The 14,270-nt window shown below is 42.9% G+C and overlaps 16 non-coding genes across 16 annotated transcripts; all 16 read right to left on the bottom strand.

Annotated features, from left to right (window-relative positions):
* Positions 1-349: 349 nt before the first annotated feature.
* Positions 350-438, bottom strand: trnay-gua (transfer RNA tyrosine (anticodon GUA)). The gene is given in 2 exon segments: positions 350-385; positions 402-438. It is a non-coding gene; the product is annotated as a tRNA-Tyr (tRNA).
* Positions 439-1,222: 784 nt separating this feature from the next.
* trnay-gua (transfer RNA tyrosine (anticodon GUA)) lies at positions 1,223-1,311 on the bottom strand. The gene is given in 2 exon segments: positions 1,223-1,258; positions 1,275-1,311. It is a non-coding gene; the product is annotated as a tRNA-Tyr (tRNA).
* Positions 1,312-2,093: 782 nt separating this feature from the next.
* On the bottom strand, positions 2,094-2,182 carry trnay-gua (transfer RNA tyrosine (anticodon GUA)). The gene is given in 2 exon segments: positions 2,094-2,129; positions 2,146-2,182. It is a non-coding gene; the product is annotated as a tRNA-Tyr (tRNA).
* A 784-nt stretch (positions 2,183-2,966) lies between these two features.
* Positions 2,967-3,055, bottom strand: trnay-gua (transfer RNA tyrosine (anticodon GUA)). The gene is given in 2 exon segments: positions 2,967-3,002; positions 3,019-3,055. It is a non-coding gene; the product is annotated as a tRNA-Tyr (tRNA).
* A 782-nt stretch (positions 3,056-3,837) lies between these two features.
* trnay-gua (transfer RNA tyrosine (anticodon GUA)) lies at positions 3,838-3,926 on the bottom strand. The gene is given in 2 exon segments: positions 3,838-3,873; positions 3,890-3,926. It is a non-coding gene; the product is annotated as a tRNA-Tyr (tRNA).
* Positions 3,927-4,708: 782 nt separating this feature from the next.
* On the bottom strand, positions 4,709-4,797 carry trnay-gua (transfer RNA tyrosine (anticodon GUA)). Its single transcript is given in 2 exon segments — positions 4,709-4,744; positions 4,761-4,797. It is a non-coding gene; the product is annotated as a tRNA-Tyr (tRNA).
* A 784-nt stretch (positions 4,798-5,581) lies between these two features.
* Positions 5,582-5,670, bottom strand: trnay-gua (transfer RNA tyrosine (anticodon GUA)). Its single transcript is given in 2 exon segments — positions 5,582-5,617; positions 5,634-5,670. It is a non-coding gene; the product is annotated as a tRNA-Tyr (tRNA).
* A 782-nt stretch (positions 5,671-6,452) lies between these two features.
* Positions 6,453-6,541, bottom strand: trnay-gua (transfer RNA tyrosine (anticodon GUA)). The gene is given in 2 exon segments: positions 6,453-6,488; positions 6,505-6,541. It is a non-coding gene; the product is annotated as a tRNA-Tyr (tRNA).
* Positions 6,542-7,325: 784 nt separating this feature from the next.
* trnay-gua (transfer RNA tyrosine (anticodon GUA)) lies at positions 7,326-7,414 on the bottom strand. The gene is given in 2 exon segments: positions 7,326-7,361; positions 7,378-7,414. It is a non-coding gene; the product is annotated as a tRNA-Tyr (tRNA).
* A 782-nt stretch (positions 7,415-8,196) lies between these two features.
* On the bottom strand, positions 8,197-8,285 carry trnay-gua (transfer RNA tyrosine (anticodon GUA)). Its single transcript is given in 2 exon segments — positions 8,197-8,232; positions 8,249-8,285. It is a non-coding gene; the product is annotated as a tRNA-Tyr (tRNA).
* A 784-nt stretch (positions 8,286-9,069) lies between these two features.
* On the bottom strand, positions 9,070-9,158 carry trnay-gua (transfer RNA tyrosine (anticodon GUA)). The gene is given in 2 exon segments: positions 9,070-9,105; positions 9,122-9,158. It is a non-coding gene; the product is annotated as a tRNA-Tyr (tRNA).
* Positions 9,159-9,942: 784 nt separating this feature from the next.
* trnay-gua (transfer RNA tyrosine (anticodon GUA)) lies at positions 9,943-10,031 on the bottom strand. The gene is given in 2 exon segments: positions 9,943-9,978; positions 9,995-10,031. It is a non-coding gene; the product is annotated as a tRNA-Tyr (tRNA).
* Positions 10,032-10,813: 782 nt separating this feature from the next.
* trnay-gua (transfer RNA tyrosine (anticodon GUA)) lies at positions 10,814-10,902 on the bottom strand. The gene is given in 2 exon segments: positions 10,814-10,849; positions 10,866-10,902. It is a non-coding gene; the product is annotated as a tRNA-Tyr (tRNA).
* A 782-nt stretch (positions 10,903-11,684) lies between these two features.
* trnay-gua (transfer RNA tyrosine (anticodon GUA)) lies at positions 11,685-11,773 on the bottom strand. The gene is given in 2 exon segments: positions 11,685-11,720; positions 11,737-11,773. It is a non-coding gene; the product is annotated as a tRNA-Tyr (tRNA).
* A 784-nt stretch (positions 11,774-12,557) lies between these two features.
* trnay-gua (transfer RNA tyrosine (anticodon GUA)) lies at positions 12,558-12,646 on the bottom strand. Its single transcript is given in 2 exon segments — positions 12,558-12,593; positions 12,610-12,646. It is a non-coding gene; the product is annotated as a tRNA-Tyr (tRNA).
* A 784-nt stretch (positions 12,647-13,430) lies between these two features.
* On the bottom strand, positions 13,431-13,519 carry trnay-gua (transfer RNA tyrosine (anticodon GUA)). The gene is given in 2 exon segments: positions 13,431-13,466; positions 13,483-13,519. It is a non-coding gene; the product is annotated as a tRNA-Tyr (tRNA).
* Between the last annotated feature and the right edge of the window lie 751 nt (positions 13,520-14,270).

Raw genomic sequence — 14,270 nt, 5'->3', positions numbered from 1 at the left:
ACCTTATCAAGTCAAAGGGAGTACAGGAAGCTGTTTTGATATTTCCCATACACCTACAGTGTCCCTCAAATGTATACTTGATTGTAGGACGGTGGGAGTTTAATGTCAGCGACCTTTAATGTAGATCAGTCTTTTTTGACCTAAGGACTTGGCCCTACTTTCTGACTGAAAACTAGAGTAAAGTGGGAGGAAACATGTCTTCTTCCAACACACAGAGAAGTCTTTGCTTTTCCAACTGATCACTCAAAGGAGTACAGCTATACTATGAAATGGTATTACACGCCATTGCAATCAATTTTTTCGTTTTTAGCTGCGTTCAATCAGAACAGACAGAAGGTATTGTAAAATCTCCTCCGAGCCGGAGTTGAACCAGCGACCTAAGGATTCCTGTTCCCATACACCTACAGTCCTCCGCTCTACCAACTGAGCTATCGAAGGGATCACATGTGCAGTGTCTGGTTTGTTGGACCATCGGATACATGGGACCTAACAGAGTCTGTGTTTTGCAAGAATTCCATGTTGCAAGGACTTGAACATAACAAAACTGTATCTGTCTGACTCTACATGTTCCTTCATGCCTGAGGCACTGAACATATTTCACATCAACATGAGTATCCTTCCTTTTTCCAACTCTTGGGCTGCGTTCAGACGCAGGGGAGTACAGGGAGCAATTTTGAGAAATTGATACTAGAGCATAGGACTGTGTTTTTTTGAATGTCACTTACCTTACTGTTGGTAGATCCAACGCTGTTGGACCATGGGATTGCACCCAACTTTTTCTCTGAAAATTGTCCTAACCTGTCTGGAACATGTCTTATGTTCGCTGTGTGTTACACTGCATGGGCACCTATAGCTACTGACTTAGAACCCTTCACCTTATCAAGTCAAAGGGAGTACAGGAAGCTGTTTTGATATTTCCCATACACCTACAGTGTCCCTCAAATGTATACTTGATTGTAGGACGGTGGGAGTTTAATGTCAGCGACCTTTAATGTAGATCAGTCTTTTTTGACCTAAGGACTTGGCCCTACTTTCTGACTGAAAACTAGAGTAAAGTGGGAGGAAACATGTCTTCTTCCAACACACAGAGAAGTCTTTGCTTTTCCAACTGATCACTCAAAGGAGTACAGCTATACTATGAATTGGAATTACACGCCATTGCAATCAATTTTTTCGTTTTTAGCTGCGTTCAATCAGAACAGACAGAAGGTATTGTAAAATGTCCTCCGAGCCGGAGTTGAACCAGCGACCTAAGGATTCCTGTTCCCATACACCTACAGTCCTCCGCTCTACCAACTGAGCTATCGAAGGGATCACATGTGCAGTGTCTGGTTTGTTGGACCATCGGATACATGGGACCTAACAGAGTGTGTTTTGCAAGAATTCCATGTTGCAAGGACTTGAACATAACAAAACTGTATCTGTCTGACTCTACATGTTCCTTCATGCCTGAGGCACTGAACATATTTCACATCAACATGAGTATCCTTCCTTTTTCCAACTCTTGGGCTGCGTTCAGACGCAGGGGAGTACAGGGAGCAATTTTGAGAAATTGATACTAGAGCATAGGACTGTGTTTTTTTGAATGTCACTTACCTTACTGTTGGTAGATCCAACGCTGTTGGACCATGGGATTGCACCCAACTTTTTCTCTGAAAATTGTCCTAACCTGTCTGGAACATGTCTTATGTTCGCTGTGTGTTACACTGCATGGGCACCTATAGCTACTGACTTAGAACCCTTCACCTTATCAAGTCAAAGGGAGTACAGGAAGCTGTTTTGATATTTCCCATACACCTACAGTGTCCCTCAAATGTATACTTGATTGTAGGACGGTGGGAGTTTAATGTCAGCGACCTTTAATGTAGATCAGTCTTTTTTGACCTAAGGACTTGGCCCTACTTTCTGACTGAAAACTAGAGTAAAGTGGGAGGAAACATGTCTTCTTCCAACACACAGAGAAGTCTTTGCTTTTCCAACTGATCACTCAAAGGAGTACAGCTATACTATGAAATGGTATTACACGCCATTGCAATCAATTTTTTCGTTTTTAGCTGCGTTCAATCAGAACAGACAGAAGGTATTGTAAAATCTCCTCCGAGCCGGAGTTGAACCAGCGACCTAAGGATTCCTGTTCCCATACACCTACAGTCCTCCGCTCTACCAACTGAGCTATCGAAGGGATCACATGTGCAGTGTCTGGTTTGTTGGACCATCGGATACATGGGACCTAACAGAGTCTGTGTTTTGCAAGAATTCCATGTTGCAAGGACTTGAACATAACAAAACTGTATCTGTCTGACTCTACATGTTCCTTCATGCCTGAGGCACTGAACATATTTCACATCAACATGAGTATCCTTCCTTTTTCCAACTCTTGGGCTGCGTTCAGACGCAGGGGAGTACAGGGAGCAATTTTGAGAAATTGATACTAGAGCATAGGACTGTGTTTTTTTGAATGTCACTTACCTTACTGTTGGTAGATCCAACGCTGTTGGACCATGGGATTGCACCCAACTTTTTCTCTGAAAATTGTCCTAACCTGTCTGGAACATGTCTTATGTTCGCTGTGTGTTACACTGCATGGGCACCTATAGCTACTGACTTAGAACCCTTCACCTTATCAAGTCAAAGGGAGTACAGGAAGCTGTTTTGATATTTCCCATACACCTACAGTGTCCCTCAAATGTATACTTGATTGTAGGACGGTGGGAGTTTAATGTCAGCGACCTTTAATGTAGATCAGTCTTTTTTGACCTAAGGACTTGGCCCTACTTTCTGACTGAAAACTAGAGTAAAGTGGGAGGAAACATGTCTTCTTCCAACACACAGAGAAGTCTTTGCTTTTCCAACTGATCACTCAAAGGAGTACAGCTATACTATGAATTGGAATTACACGCCATTGCAATCAATTTTTTCGTTTTTAGCTGCGTTCAATCAGAACAGACAGAAGGTATTGTAAAATCTCCTCCGAGCCGGAGTTGAACCAGCGACCTAAGGATTCCTGTTCCCATACACCTACAGTCCTCCGCTCTACCAACTGAGCTATCGAAGGGATCACATGTGCAGTGTCTGGTTTGTTGGACCATCGGATACATGGGACCTAACAGAGTGTGTTTTGCAAGAATTCCATGTTGCAAGGACTTGAACATAACAAAACTGTATCTGTCTGACTCTACATGTTCCTTCATGCCTGAGGCACTGAACATATTTCACATCAACATGAGTATCCTTCCTTTTTCCAACTCTTGGGCTGCGTTCAGACGCAGGGGAGTACAGGGAGCAATTTTGAGAAATTGATACTAGAGCATAGGACTGTGTTTTTTTGAATGTCACTTACCTTACTGTTGGTAGATCCAACGCTGTTGGACCATGGGATTGCACCAGACTTTTTCTCTGAAAATTGTCCTAACCTGTCTGGAACATGTCTTATGTTCGCTGTGTGTTACACTGCATGGGCACCTATAGCTACTGACTTAGAACCCTTCACCTTATCAAGTCAAAGGGAGTACAGGAAGCTGTTTTGATATTTCCCATACACCTACAGTGTCCCTCAAATGTATACTTGATTGTAGGACGGTGGGAGTTTAATGTCAGCGACCTTTAATGTAGATCAGTCTTTTTTGACCTAAGGACTTGGCCCTACTTTCTGACTGAAAACTAGAGTAAAGTGGGAGGAAACATGTCTTCTTCCAACACACAGAGAAGTCTTTGCTTTTCCAACTGATCACTCAAAGGAGTACAGCTATACTATGAATTGGAATTACACGCCATTGCAATCAATTTTTTCGTTTTTAGCTGCGTTCAATCAGAACAGACAGAAGGTATTGTAAAATGTCCTCCGAGCCGGAGTTGAACCAGCGACCTAAGGATTCCTGTTCCCATACACCTACAGTCCTCCGCTCTACCAACTGAGCTATCGAAGGGATCACATGTGCAGTGTCTGGTTTGTTGGACCATCGGATACATGGGACCTAACAGAGTGTGTTTTGCAAGAATTCCATGTTGCAAGGACTTGAACATAACAAAACTGTATCTGTCTGACTCTACATGTTCCTTCATGCCTGAGGCACTGAACATATTTCACATCAACATGAGTATCCTTCCTTTTTCCAACTCTTGGGCTGCGTTCAGACGCAGGGGAGTACAGGGAGCAATTTTGAGAAATTGATACTAGAGCATAGGACTGTGTTTTTTTGAATGTCACTTACCTTACTGTTGGTAGATCCAACGCTGTTGGACCATGGGATTGCACCCAACTTTTTCTCTGAAAATTGTCCTAACCTGTCTGGAACATGTCTTATGTTCGCTGTGTGTTACACTGCATGGGCACCTATAGCTACTGACTTAGAACCCTTCACCTTATCAAGTCAAAGGGAGTACAGGAAGCTGTTTTGATATTTCCCATACACCTACAGTGTCCCTCAAATGTATACTTGATTGTAGGACGGTGGGAGTTTAATGTCAGCGACCTTTAATGTAGATCAGTCTTTTTTGACCTAAGGACTTGGCCCTACTTTCTGACTGAAAACTAGAGTAAAGTGGGAGGAAACATGTCTTCTTCCAACACACAGAGAAGTCTTTGCTTTTCCAACTGATCACTCAAAGGAGTACAGCTATACTATGAAATGGTATTACACGCCATTGCAATCAATTTTTTCGTTTTTAGCTGCGTTCAATCAGAACAGACAGAAGGTATTGTAAAATCTCCTCCGAGCCGGAGTTGAACCAGCGACCTAAGGATTCCTGTTCCCATACACCTACAGTCCTCCACTCTACCAACTGAGCTATCGAAGGGATCACATGTGCAGTGTCTGGTTTGTTGGACCATCGGATACATGGGACCTAACAGAGTCTGTGTTTTGCAAGAATTCCATGTTGCAAGGACTTGAACATAACAAAACTGTATCTGTCTGACTCTACATGTTCCTTCATGCCTGAGGCACTGAACATATTTCACATCAACATGAGTATCCTTCCTTTTTCCAACTCTTGGGCTGCGTTCAGACGCAGGGGAGTACAGGGAGCAATTTTGAGAAATTGATACTAGAGCATAGGACTGTGTTTTTTTGAATGTCACTTACCTTACTGTTGGTAGATCCAACGCTGTTGGACCATGGGATTGCACCCAACTTTTTCTCTGAAAATTGTCCTAACCTGTCTGGAACATGTCTTATGTTCGCTGTGTGTTACACTGCATGGGCACCTATAGCTACTGACTTAGAACCCTTCACCTTATCAAGTCAAAGGGAGTACAGGAAGCTGTTTTGATATTTCCCATACACCTACAGTGTCCCTCAAATGTATACTTGATTGTAGGACGGTGGGAGTTTAATGTCAGCGACCTTTAATGTAGATCAGTCTTTTTTGACCTAAGGACTTGGCCCTACTTTCTGACTGAAAACTAGAGTAAAGTGGGAGGAAACATGTCTTCTTCCAACACACAGAGAAGTCTTTGCTTTTCCAACTGATCACTCAAAGGAGTACAGCTATACTATGAATTGGAATTACACGCCATTGCAATCAATTTTTTCGTTTTTAGCTGCGTTCAATCAGAACAGACAGAAGGTATTGTAAAATGTCCTCCGAGCCGGAGTTGAACCAGCGACCTAAGGATTCCTGTTCCCATACACCTACAGTCCTCCGCTCTACCAACTGAGCTATCGAAGGGATCACATGTGCAGTGTCTGGTTTGTTGGACCATCGGATACATGGGACCTAACAGAGTGTGTTTTGCAAGAATTCCATGTTGCAAGGACTTGAACATAACAAAACTGTATCTGTCTGACTCTACATGTTCCTTCATGCCTGAGGCACTGAACATATTTCACATCAACATGAGTATCCTTCCTTTTTCCAACTCTTGGGCTGCGTTCAGACGCAGGGGAGTACAGGGAGCAATTTTGAGAAATTGATACTAGAGCATAGGACTGTGTTTTTTTGAATGTCACTTACCTTACTGTTGGTAGATCCAACGCTGTTGGACCATGGGATTGCACCCAACTTTTTCTCTGAAAATTGTCCTAACCTGTCTGGAACATGTCTTATGTTCGCTGTGTGTTACACTGCATGGGCACCTATAGCTACTGACTTAGAACCCTTCACCTTATCAAGTCAAAGGGAGTACAGGAAGCTGTTTTGATATTTCCCATACACCTACAGTGTCCCTCAAATGTATACTTGATTGTAGGACGGTGGGAGTTTAATGTCAGCGACCTTTAATGTAGATCAGTCTTTTTTGACCTAAGGACTTGGCCCTACTTTCTGACTGAAAACTAGAGTAAAGTGGGAGGAAACATGTCTTCTTCCAACACACAGAGAAGTCTTTGCTTTTCCAACTGATCACTCAAAGGAGTACAGCTATACTATGAAATGGTATTACACGCCATTGCAATCAATTTTTTCGTTTTTAGCTGCGTTCAATCAGAACAGACAGAAGGTATTGTAAAATCTCCTCCGAGCCGGAGTTGAACCAGCGACCTAAGGATTCCTGTTCCCATACACCTACAGTCCTCCGCTCTACCAACTGAGCTATCGAAGGGATCACATGTGCAGTGTCTGGTTTGTTGGACCATCGGATACATGGGACCTAACAGAGTCTGTGTTTTGCAAGAATTCCATGTTGCAAGGACTTGAACATAACAAAACTGTATCTGTCTGACTCTACATGTTCCTTCATGCCTGAGGCACTGAACATATTTCACATCAACATGAGTATCCTTCCTTTTTCCAACTCTTGGGCTGCGTTCAGACGCAGGGGAGTACAGGGAGCAATTTTGAGAAATTGATACTAGAGCATAGGACTGTGTTTTTTTGAATGTCACTTACCTTACTGTTGGTAGATCCAACGCTGTTGGACCATGGGATTGCACCCAACTTTTTCTCTGAAAATTGTCCTAACCTGTCTGGAACATGTCTTATGTTCGCTGTGTGTTACACTGCATGGGCACCTATAGCTACTGACTTAGAACCCTTCACCTTATCAAGTCAAAGGGAGTACAGGAAGCTGTTTTGATATTTCCCATACACCTACAGTGTCCCTCAAATGTATACTTGATTGTAGGACGGTGGGAGTTTAATGTCAGCGACCTTTAATGTAGATCAGTCTTTTTTGACCTAAGGACTTGGCCCTACTTTCTGACTGAAAACTAGAGTAAAGTGGGAGGAAACATGTCTTCTTCCAACACACAGAGAAGTCTTTGCTTTTCCAACTGATCACTCAAAGGAGTACAGCTATACTATGAATTGGAATTACACGCCATTGCAATCAATTTTTTCGTTTTTAGCTGCGTTCAATCAGAACAGACAGAAGGTATTGTAAAATCTCCTCCGAGCCGGAGTTGAACCAGCGACCTAAGGATTCCTGTTCCCATACACCTACAGTCCTCCGCTCTACCAACTGAGCTATCGAAGGGATCACATGTGCAGTGTCTGGTTTGTTGGACCATCGGATACATGGGACCTAACAGAGTGTGTTTTGCAAGAATTCCATGTTGCAAGGACTTGAACATAACAAAACTGTATCTGTCTGACTCTACATGTTCCTTCATGCCTGAGGCACTGAACATATTTCACATCAACATGAGTATCCTTCCTTTTTCCAACTCTTGGGCTGCGTTCAGACGCAGGGGAGTACAGGGAGCAATTTTGAGAAATTGATACTAGAGCATAGGACTGTGTTTTTTTGAATGTCACTTACCTTACTGTTGGTAGATCCAACGCTGTTGGACCATGGGATTGCACCCAACTTTTTCTCTGAAAATTGTCCTAACCTGTCTGGAACATGTCTTATGTTCGCTGTGTGTTACACTGCATGGGCACCTATAGCTACTGACTTAGAACCCTTCACCTTATCAAGTCAAAGGGAGTACAGGAAGCTGTTTTGATATTTCCCATACACCTACAGTGTCCCTCAAATGTATACTTGATTGTAGGACGGTGGGAGTTTAATGTCAGCGACCTTTAATGTAGATCAGTCTTTTTTGACCTAAGGACTTGGCCCTACTTTCTGACTGAAAACTAGAGTAAAGTGGGAGGAAACATGTCTTCTTCCAACACACAGAGAAGTCTTTGCTTTTCCAACTGATCACTCAAAGGAGTACAGCTATACTATGAAATGGTATTACACGCCATTGCAATCAATTTTTTCGTTTTTAGCTGCGTTCAATCAGAACAGACAGAAGGTATTGTAAAATCTCCTCCGAGCCGGAGTTGAACCAGCGACCTAAGGATTCCTGTTCCCATACACCTACAGTCCTCCGCTCTACCAACTGAGCTATCGAAGGGATCACATGTGCAGTGTCTGGTTTGTTGGACCATCGGATACATGGGACCTAACAGAGTCTGTGTTTTGCAAGAATTCCATGTTGCAAGGACTTGAACATAACAAAACTGTATCTGTCTGACTCTACATGTTCCTTCATGCCTGAGGCACTGAACATATTTCACATCAACATGAGTATCCTTCCTTTTTCCAACTCTTGGGCTGGGTACAGACGCAGGGGAGTACAGGGAGCAATTTTGAGAAATTGATACTAGAGCATAGGACTGTGTTTTTTTGAATGTCACTTACCTTACTGTTGGTAGATCCAACGCTGTTGGACCATGGGATTGCACCCAACTTTTTCTCTGAAAATTGTCCTAACCTGTCTGGAACATGTCTTATGTTCGCTGTGTGTTACACTGCATGGGCACCTATAGCTACTGACTTGGAACCCTTCACCTTATCAAGTCAAAGGGAGTACAGGAATATGTTTTGATATTTCCCATACACCTACAGTGTCCCTCAAATGTATACTTGATTGTAGGACGGTGGGAGTTTAATGTCAGCGACCTTTAATGTAGATCAGTCTTTTTTGACCTAAGGACTTGGCCCTACTTTCTGACTGAAAACTAGAGTAAAGTGGGAGGAAACATGTCTTCTTCCAACACACAGAGAAGTCTTTGCTTTTCCAACTGATCACTCAAAGGAGTACAGCTATACTATGAATTGGAATTACACGCCATTGCAATCAATTTTTTCGTTTTTAGCTGCGTTCAATCAGAACAGACAGAAGGTATTGTAAAATCTCCTCCGAGCCGGAGTTGAACCAGCGACCTAAGGATTCCTGTTCCCATACACCTACAGTCCTCCGCTCTACCAACTGAGCTATCGAAGGGATCACATGTGCAGAGTCTGGTTTGTTGGACCATCGGATACATGGGACCTAACAGAGTCTGTGTTTTGCAAGAATTCCATGTTGCAAGGACTTGAACATAACAAAACTGTATCTGTCTGACTCTACATGTTCCTTCATGCCTGAGGCACTGAACATATTTCACATCAACATGAGTATCCTTCCTTTTTCCAACTCTTGGGCTGCGTTCAGACGCAGGGGAGTACAGGGAGCAATTTTGAGAAATTGATACTAGAGCATAGGACTGTGTTTTTTTGAATGTCACTTACCTTACTGTTGGTAGATCCAACGCTGTTGGACCATGGGATTGCACCCAACTTTTTCTCTGAAAATTGTCCTAACCTGTCTGGAACATGTCTTATGTTCGCTGTGTGTTACACTGCATGGGCACCTATAGCTACTGACTTAGAACCCTTCACCTTATCAAGTCAAAGGGAGTACAGGAAGCTGTTTTGATATTTCCCATACACCTACAGTGTCCCTCAAATGTATACTTGATTGTAGGACGGTGGGAGTTTAATGTCAGCGACCTTTAATGTAGATCAGTCTTTTTTGACCTAAGGACTTGGCCCTACTTTCTGACTGAAAACTAGAGTAAAGTGGGAGGAAACATGTCTTCTTCCAACACACAGAGAAGTCTTTGCTTTTCCAACTGATCACTCAAAGGAGTACAGCTATACTATGAATTGGAATTACACGCCATTGCAATCAATTTTTTCGTTTTTAGCTGCGTTCAATCAGAACAGACAGAAGGTATTGTAAAATCTCCTCCGAGCCGGAGTTGAACCAGCGACCTAAGGATTCCTGTTCCCATACACCTACAGTCCGCCGCTCTACCAACTGAGCTATCGAAGGGATCACATGTGCAGTGTCTGGTTTGTTGGACCATCGGATACATAGGACCTAACAGAGTGTGTTTTGCAAGAATTCCATGTTGCAAGGACTTGAACATAACAAAACTGTATCTGTCTGACTCTACATGTTCCTTCATGCCTGAGGCACTGAACATATTTCACATCAACATGAGTATCCTTCCTTTTTCCAACTCTTGGGCTGCGTTCAGACGCAGGGGAGTACAGGGAGCAATTTTGAGAAATTGATACTAGAGCATAGGACTGTGTTTTTTTGAATGTCACTTACCTTACTGTTGGTAGATCCAACGCTGTTGGACCATGGGATTGCACCCAACTTTTTCTCTGAAAATTGTCCTAACCTGTCTGGAACATGTCTTATGTTCGCTGTGTGTTACACTGCATGGGCACCTATAGCTACTGACTTAGAACCCTTCACCTTATCAAGTCAAAGGGAGTACAGGAAGCTGTTTTGATATTTCCCATACACCTACAGTGTCCCTCAAATGTATACTTGATTGTAGGACGGTGGGAGTTTAATGTCAGCGACCTTTAATGTAGATCAGTCTTTTTTGACCTAAGGACTTGGCCCTACTTTCTGACTGAAAACTAGAGTAAAGTGGGAGGAAACATGTCTTCTTCCAACACACAGAGAAGTCTTTGCTTTTCCAACTGATCACTCAAAGGAGTACAGCTATACTATGAATTGGAATTACACGCCATTGCAATCAATTTTTTCGTTTTTAGCTGCGTTCAATCAGAACAGACAGAAGGTATTGTAAAATGTCCTCCGAGCCGGAGTTGAACCAGCGACCTAAGGATTCCTGTTCCCATACACCTACAGTCCTCCGCTCTACCAACTGAGCTATCGAAGGGATCACATGTGCAGTGTCTGGTTTGTTGGACCATCGGATACATGGGACCTAACAGAGTGTGTTTTGCAAGAATTCCATGTTGCAAGGACTTGAACATAACAAAACTGTATCTGTCTGACTCTACATGTTCCTTCATGCCTGAGGCACTGAACATATTTCACATCAACATGAGTATCCTTCCTTTTTCCAACTCTTGGGCTGCGTTCAGACGCAGGGGAGTACAGGGAGCAATTTTGAGAAATTGATACTAGAGCATAGGACTGTGTTTTTTTGAATGTCACTTACCTTACTGTTGGTAGATCCAACGCTGTTGGACCATGGGATTGCACCCAACTTTTTCTCTGAAAATTGTCCTAACCTGTCTGGAACATGTCTTATGTTCGCTGTGTGTTACACTGCATGGGCACCTATAGCTACTGACTTAGAACCCTTCACCTTATCAAGTCAAAGGGAGTACAGGAAGCTGTTTTGATATTTCCCATACACCTACAGTGTCCCTCAAATGTATACTTGATTGTAGGACGGTGGGAGTTTAATGTCAGCGACCTTTAATGTAGATCAGTCTTTTTTGACCTAAGGACTTGGCCCTACTTTCTGACTGAAAACTAGAGTAAAGTGGGAGGAAACATGTCTTCTTCCAACACACAGAGAAGTCTTTGCTTTTCCAACTGATCACTCAAAGGAGTACAGCTATACTATGAAATGGTATTACACGCCATTGCAATCAATTTTTTCGTTTTTAGCTGCGTTCAATCAGAACAGACAGAAGGTATTGTAAAATCTCCTCCGAGCCGGAGTTGAACCAGCGACCTAAGGATTCCTGTTCCCATACACCTACAGTCCTCCGCTCTACCAACTGAGCTATCGAAGGGATCACATGTGCAGTGTCTGGTTTGTTGGACCATCGGATACATGGGACCTAACAGAGTCTGTGTTTTGCAAGAATTCCATGTTGCAAGGACTTGAACATAACAAAACTGTATCTGTCTGACTCTACATGTTCCTTCATGCCTGAGGCACTGAACATATTTCACATCAACATGAGTATCCTTCCTTTTTCCAACTCTTGGGCTGGGTACAGACGCAGGGGAGTACAGGGAGCAATTTTGAGAAATTGATACTAGAGCATAGGACTGTGTTTTTTTGAATGTCACTTACCTTACTGTTGGTAGATCCAACGCTGTTGGACCATGGGATTGCACCCAACTTTTTCTCTGAAAATTGTCCTAACCTGTCTGGAACATGTCTTATGTTCGCTGTGTGTTACACTGCATGGGCACCTATAGCTACTGACTTAGAACCCTTCACCTTATCAAGTCAAAGGGAGTACAGGAAGCTGTTTTGATATTTCCCATACACCTACAGTGTCCCTCAAATGTATACTTGATTGTAGGACGGTGGGAGTTTAATGTCAGCGACCTTTAATGTAGATCAGTCTTTTTTGACCTAAGGACTTGGCCCTACTTTCTGACTGAAAACTAGAGTAAAGTGGGAGGAAACATGTCTTCTTCCAACACACAGAGAAGTCTTTGCTTTTCCAACTGATCACTCAAAGGAGTACAGCTATACTATGAATTGGAATTACACGCCATTGCAATCAATTTTTTCGTTTTTAGCTGCGTTCAATCAGAACAGACAGAAGGTATTGTAAAATGTCCTCCGAGCCGGAGTTGAACCAGCGACCTAAGGATTCCTGTTCCCATACACCTACAGTCCTCCGCTCTACCAACTGAGCTATCGAAGGGATCACATGTGCAGTGTCTGGTTTGTTGGACCATCGGATACATGGGACCTAACAGAGTCTGTGTTTTGCAAGAATTCCATGTTGCAAGGACTTGAACATAACAAAACTGTATCTGTCTGACTCTACATGTTCCTTCATGCCTGAGGCACTGAACATATTTCACATCAACATGAGTATCCTTCCTTTTTCCAACTCTTGGGCTGCGTTCAGACGCAGGGGAGTACAGGGAGCAATTTTGAGAAATTGATACTAGAGCATAGGACTGTGTTTTTTTGAATGTCACTTACCTTACTGTTGGTAGATCCAACGCTGTTGGACCATGGGATTGCACCCAACTTTTTCTCTGAAAATTGTCCTAACCTGTCTGGAACATGTCTTATGTTCGCTGTGTGTTACACTGCATGGGCACCTATAGCTACTGACTTAGAACCCTTCACCTTATCAAGTCAAAGGGAGTACAGGAAGCTGTTTTGATATTTCCCATACAGCTACAGTGTCCCTCAAATGTATACTTGATTGTAGGACGGTGGGAGTTTAATGTCAGCGACCTTTAATGTAGATCAGTCTTTTTTGACCTAAGGACTTGGCCCTACTTTCTGACTGAAAACTAGAGTAAAGTGGGAGGAAACATGTCTTCTTCCAACACACAGAGAAGTCTTTGCTTTTCCAACTGATCACTCAAAGGAGTACAGCTATACTATGAAATGGTATTACACGCCATTGCAATCAATTTTTTCGTTTTTAGCTGCGTTCAATCAGAACAGACAGAAGGTATTGTAAAATCTCCTCCGAGCCGGAGTTGAACCAGCGACCTAAGGATTCCTGTTCCCATACACCTACAGTCCTCCGCTCTACCAACTGAGCTATCGAAGGGATCACATGTGCAGTGTCTGGTTTGTTGGACCATCGGATACATGGGACCTAACAGAGTGTGTTTTGCAAGAATTCCATGTTGCAAGGACTTGAACATAACAAAACTGTATCTGTCTGACTCTACATGTTCCTTCATGCCTGAGGCACTGAACATATTTCACATCAACATGAGTATCCTTCCTTTTTCCAACTCTTGGGCTGCGTTCAGACGCAGGGGAGTACAGGGAGCAATTTTGAGAAATTGATACTAGAGCATAGGACTGTGTTTTTTTGAATGTCACTTACCTTACTGTTGGTAGATCCAACGCTGTTGGACCATGGGATTGCACCCAACTTTTTCTCTGAAAATTGTCCTAACCTGTCTGGAACATGTCTTATGTTCGCTGTGTGTTACACTGCATGGGCACCTATAGCTACTGACTTAGAACCCTTCACCTTATCAAGTCAAAGGGAGTACAGGAAGCTGTTTTGATATTTCCCATACACCTACAGTGTCCCTCAAATGTATACTTGATTGTAGGACGGTGGGAGTTTAATGTCAGCGACCTTTAATGTAGATCAGTCTTTTTTGACCTAAGGACTTGGCCCTACTTTCTGACTGAAAACTAGAGTAAAGTGGGAGGAAACATGTCTTCTTCCAACACACAGAGAAGTCTTTGCTTTTCCAACTGATCACTCAAAGGAGTACAGCTATACTATGAAATGGTATTACACGCCATTGCAATCAATTTTTTCGTTTTTAGCTGCGTTC

The sequence above is a fragment of the Astatotilapia calliptera genome, chromosome 10 (genome assembly GCF_964374335.1).
Source record: "Astatotilapia calliptera chromosome 10, fAstCal68.1, whole genome shotgun sequence".
Lineage (NCBI taxonomy): Eukaryota > Metazoa > Chordata > Actinopteri > Cichliformes > Cichlidae > Astatotilapia > Astatotilapia calliptera.
The sequence above is the reverse complement of the archived record's forward strand: the minus strand, read 5'-3'. Positions and strand labels throughout refer to the sequence as shown.